This window comes from Silurus aristotelis, assembly GCF_946808225.1.
Source record: "Silurus aristotelis genome assembly, chromosome: 9".
NCBI classification, from domain to species: Eukaryota; Metazoa; Chordata; class Actinopteri; order Siluriformes; family Siluridae; genus Silurus; species Silurus aristotelis.
In genome coordinates this window covers 5,914,373-5,920,372 of record NC_139582.1, presented here as the reverse complement: position 1 = coordinate 5,920,372, position 6,000 = coordinate 5,914,373, and the positions used below count along the sequence as shown (strand labels likewise).

Sequence of the window (6,000 nt, the reverse complement as noted above, 5' to 3'; positions counted from 1 at the left end):
GTGGTCTCCCAATGATTAACACTTACCTATCCTAAGCACTGATCCCTCACACACACAACCCATTTAGCTCTTCGCATTCACTTTCTTACCAAATAATCTTTATCCGTCACACGGTTACTAAAAGAGTATGTATAAATGACATATAAAAGCTCGGAATAAATTTACCATCTTCCCCGTACACTCTTTAATCTTTCAGCCCTAGTGGTCTATCTCACATTCCTATGAATTTTTAACTATTATCTATTTATCTATTTCTATCATTGATACACAGGCATTTATGTAAAATAAAACTAAATAAAGTGATTAAATTTAAAAATCCAATCTTTTGTTTCATTATGTAGGTGTCAAATTGTAATAAAAAAAAAATCATCGAATAAAAATTCCCCCTTCCCCCCTTTTTTTTCTGGGAACAATACTCTCTTACTCTTTTAGATGGATGATAAATTCCCAGTGAGGGAGGCTGCAACAGCTGTTGGCAGACAGGGGCAGATATGAGAATAGCAGCATAGGATGAGCGGGCATTAAAAATTAATACGCTATTTAGCCTAGGTGTATTTTAGGTATTTGACATTTTCATGTCCGGGACAGACTAAATTTATTCATAGTGAAAAGGGTGGGTGAAGGAAATAAATAAATAAATAAATAAAACCCGGGTGGAAGATTCCAGCAGGGGTGGCGGGAGAGCGGTAACGTCGAGGCCATTCTTTTTTTATGGTCAGCCCTTCCTTCAGTAATGATACGTGTTAATGCTCGGAGACTGAAGCTCATTATGGCATGGTAATAATTAGCACTTGGCACAAAAGGATATGATTCACTGCATAAGCCTCTGGTTAAGATTTTTTTATTTTTTTTCCTGAGATCTTTTTTTGTGTGTTTTTGTATCAGTAGAGTGGTAAAATGGTAGAGGTTTATTTTTTGTGTTTGAGGTTTGTGTGTGTGTGTATAAAAAAGCGAGAGAGAGAGAGAAAGAGAGAGAGAAAGAGAGAGAGAGAGAGAGAGAGAGAGAGACCGATACTAGGCTAGACAGTGTGAATGGAAATCCCAGCTTCTCCAGTGATTAATTACTAATGCTCCCTCAGAACATCTCCCTATCCCTCACTATCTAATCACACTGAAATCTAAGACATGTCCTGAGAGGAGACAACTCTCTCCGTCTCTTTTTCTCCCTCTCTCCCTCTTCCTCTCTAACACTTATCAACTACTTTATATATCAATCTCCTGATCTTGCTGTCTCTTTCGCTCTGTCTTCCTTCCTCTCTCCAACTCTCCATTCCCTGTCTCATCATTCTCCCAGTACACCTCTCAATGGCTCACTCTTCCCCACTCCCCCTCACCACCCTCTTTCCACTTCTCGGCTGTTATATATATATATACATACACTGTTATCCCCTCGGGTAACGTTTAGCGATAGCATGTTTAACACCATAGCCTTCCAGTCACAGCTCCGCACATCATCCTTAAAGGCAGAAAGTAGAGATGCTCTGGTGAGCATGTGAGTGTGCTTTACAATCTCCAAAGCATGGGGAAAAAGGCTTTTATTTAACAGTTACAGCTATTACCATGAAAAAAAAAATACTCAAGGCATGGATAATTTCCACACATATCTCTAACTACAAAGGAAAATGGAAATCAAAGCACCACTGCCAAAAAGGCTAGAAGAGAAAATAGAAAAGATGCTTCATTATTATTATATATTTTTTTTCTCTTCTTCCGTTGAGTCGTAAGCCTGAAGTTAGCAGCGCTCGTGTTTTAGACAGACAGACAGATGAACAGAAGAAAAGATGGGACTCGAAACTCTCATGAGACCTCCACAGACACGTAGGAGACCACAAGTATTCAAACACTGATAGTGTGTTTTACATCAGCTCCCTATCACAGAGAACACTCTGTTCTGAAGTGTCTGAAGGCTCCTCATCTGGATTTGAGTAGAGTCTTTGACAGCAATGTGTTGGTTTGTGTTTGTGTGTGGGTGTATACCGAAGTATGCTTGTCTGATGTGTTTTAATTTAGTATTTGGGATTAATGTCAATATGTTTGCAAATATTCTTTGCTCTTTCTTTATGCGTGTGAAAGAGCTTGATCATGGGAGGGCAGTTTCACGAGGCAGGACTTCCAAAGTGTTGGACTGAATTTGCATTTGAGGCCATATCCGAGCAAATGAGTAACGTTATCATTTAAATCAAGCCCTCACTTCCTTTAAAAAACATATTGTACACATCCTCTCTCTCTCTCTCTCTCTCTCTCTCTCTCTCTCTCTCTCTCTCTCTCTCTCTCTCTTTCACTCACTCACTCACTCACTTACTCCCTTTGCCCCTGATGGCTGCCATGTTTGCCTTTCTAGGATCTACTAATGCTTCTGACAGCTACCAGGTTTGGTTGTGAGAAAGACAGAGTGAGAGAGAAAGAGAGAGAGTGACAGAGAGATTGTTAAGGGACCTAAGGGAGGACGTGTCCATCCCCAATCGTCTTCCCCATCATCTGTGTGTGACAGCAGCTGCGTAATTGATATATATGGGCCCAGTTGTCTCTTCGGCCCGTCCATTTTAAGGTCAACTTATCTACATAATACTGCTGATTTCTGCCCTTCTATTATTTTTCCTCTACCGATATTGACTGGCTTGTATGAAATAAAAATTGAGGAAAAAAAAAAAAAAAAAAACTCTGGGAAAAAAGCGCCTTTATTCCCGAGCCTAACCCTTGCCTGTTATCAAAGTAACTTCCAGCTTATTAGTGACAAAGGGCCTTTTTCTCCCACCCCCCTCCTTCCTCCTTTGTGCAGGCCATGTTCGCCAGCGCTTCCTGAATTAAACTGCTGGCTTCCTGTTCTTTTATATGCATGGCCACATCTGGGGGAGCTTGCTCGCAGCCCCGCTGCTTAATAACAATCACCTTCCCTTTCACTCGGCCCTGATTGTTTCTAATTCACTCTGACAGATAGTGGCTGACAAGCCGCCCGCGCCTCCTCCCTCCGTGACCCCGACTCAGTCACCGCACTTATACCGCCTGTCATTTTTAATATTTGATTTCGCTTTTAAAGTTATGTGTTTTAGCCCGATGATGAAATCAGTGCTTAAACCCAATGCAAAATGGAGCGTCACTCGTCTTTTTCGCACTCTTTCATATTCAGCCTCTTCCACTCGCCCGTGCTTCGGCTTCTGTTCCTTTTTCTTCGCTGAGACTTCTTCTCAAAGACAATGAAAAGACAAGATGGCTGAAACGTTATCTACAAATGTCATCGCTACTGATTTTGTTTGTTCTGATGATTTATTTTTTTGCCCAAATCTCTGTTTCGGGGGTCTCAGCAACCCCTTAACTTCAGCTCTCTTGCAGATGAGGTGCAGCCGGGTGACAGTATGGAGGAAAAATTGTATTCAAATATTATATCATGCTGGCTGCAGGCACAATGGTTTATGAGTTTCCACCGGCCCGCTCTTAATTGATCCTCTTACAGCCATGTATACACAATATGTATATCCAGTATAGGCCCAGCGCCAAATCGTTGAAGAAATGAATGGATACATCGACAGGTAGATGGATGGCATATAGTGAGAAATCCATCCGCTTATTCAATAAAAAGCACAACCTGAGTTTGACTGAAAATAAGCAATTTAGTTAGTCAATTCAGTGACGGCTTCTCAAGTGCAGCGTTAAGAGACTTGGTAATGCAATTTAATTTCTTTGTAATGTCTACAGTGAATAGCACAGTGAAACAGAGGAAGAGAAACAGAAACACAGGATAAAGGAGGTGGTAATGAATGAGAAAGTCTCTCGGGGGATTACAGTTTTATTGCATCTTAAGACCTCTTTTTTTTTTTTTTTTATATATTACTACCATTTGATAGGATACTTAGCTTTATTTATTTTTTTTACTTTTGTCACAACAAATGTTCTAGATCCATGTTAAACTTAATCTTGGATTAAATCAAACTCTCAATAGGGATAACACTATTAACATTTTCTTCGTGTGAAGCACTGATTATAATTGGTGCACATTAAAACAGACCTAAAAAATGAGTTTAGTCTGAGACAGGGTTGACTTTCATACCGTTCTGTTTAACTCTTCAAATATTCCGTCGTAGTCACACACTAAAGGTTTGCATCGTTCAAACGCTGTCTCCAAAGCAAATCAACAGAAATGTAGTTTTGACTCAGTCAAAATGTGCACACTCTGAGTTTGTGTGTGTGTGTGTGTGTGTGTGTGTGTGTATGTGCCTTGGGTGTGCCTGAGTCCAATATTATTTTTTTCTTCCCCCTTTGCTTTTTTGAATGACAAAAACAGAACTAATTGGAGTACCGCTGCATGTTTTTACTAAAGGCACAATTTAATTACATTTGAACTGGGAATGAATATTTTGGGAGCATGGTATGTTCGTTCAAATAAATGGAGCGAACGAAAAAGCAATATTTGTTTTGCTTTGATTAGCAAATCGTCAGGGTAATTTGTTAAGAGAAGGACAGAAAATCTCTGGCCAGAAGAGATTCAGGTCTTCTTTATTCTTGTAAATCCCAAAGGTACTGATGTCCCATAGCGTGTTTATCCCACCTCTTAAATCTTAATGAACCCTGGCCTGAGGGTCTGGGCTTTCAGACCGTATTCGTCTGCCTGTAACCTCTTCAGGCTCTCGGTGGCAGTGCTGACAAATACTTGATTAATAACTTTCTAAATAATGTAAAGAGTATTGCTGTCTCCGAGGTTGTATTAATAAACATGAATGAATTTATTTGACTTTAACAAAACATGATTAATGCACATTAGCCTGCGTATTGCTCATTCTAGCGATCCTTTCCCCTCTTCCGCACCCTAAAAAAAAAACTACCCATCACTATTAAATATTTATGGCACAATATTAATGGTTTTGTAAAGAAAATATCAAGTTAATAATCCTCTGATTAGCAACTGATTAACCTTTTTATTAAACACGTGATCCATGCATCGTTGACTCAGGATGTGTCGCCCAAGTGGGCTGTGGAATAATTATTTTTGTGTATTTTCTAATTGCAAAAACCGCACGCTTGAACTGGTTTTCTGTTTTATTTCTCTTTTTATACATGCTCAGTCAGAGATCACATCACACGACCCCCTCCCATACACTCTCACATTTACACACACACATGCAAACACACTAACGCACACACACACACGAACGCAAGTACACAAGATTAAAATTTGTCTTAAGGCTAAATATAGTGGCACATTTTTGAGGACAATAGGGTTTGATTCATTTTTTCCGTTTTTTTTCATTCCTGTGTTATTTCCACGCGCTGAGAAAACATACAGCGCTGTAAGACAAGCTCTGCTCATCTCTGCACTATTGTGTGTATTTTTAGGTTTCGCCGGTGTCCGTTCAAACACAATTAAGCTTATGTTACGCACGTGCCAAGAATGACATCATCCTAGATAAAGACAGGAAAACGTGGAGAAAAAATATCATTCGTCATCCGTGTAAAACACAGACTCCGAATAGGAATGTTTGATGCAGAAATTGGTTTAATGCTCATTTTTCGGGTGCAGTATTTAACCGTTAAGGGTCGATTGCGAAAATCAAGATCATGTCTTGGTCATTTAGTGGAGAGAAATTTATGGAATTTAAAGGAAGCGGGGGTCATGGATACAGATATACTTTGTAGCTTTACAGTTTAAAAGTTCAGAACCTTTCTACCACTCGTTCTTTTTACTTCTCCAATCGGGTATCTGGGTGTTTTTGGGTGTCATCAAAATAGCTTAAAGTCACATTTATATGAGATGGGATGGAGGCTCTTTTATTAATTGATCGATATTTATATTATATACTGAACCATGGCATCGACACGGATCAGAAATAGACACTGACCTCAGATGGTTCTCGAACTTCAAACTCACGTTACTGCATAACACTCATCCACTGTAGGTCATTCTGACAAGCTCTGACCTGAATATCTAATTATATATATAAAAAATAAAAAAAACATAATTCATAATGTATTTTATCCCATCCCCCCCTGCAACGTATTGTGCTGCTT

At 39.4% G+C, this 6,000-nt stretch overlaps 1 protein-coding gene across 7 annotated transcripts in view; it reads left to right on the top strand.

Annotated features, from left to right (window-relative positions):
• znf536 (zinc finger protein 536) overlaps positions 1-6,000 on the top strand; it is a 183,609-nt gene that overhangs the window by 63,576 nt on the left and 114,033 nt on the right. The window lies entirely within an intron of this gene.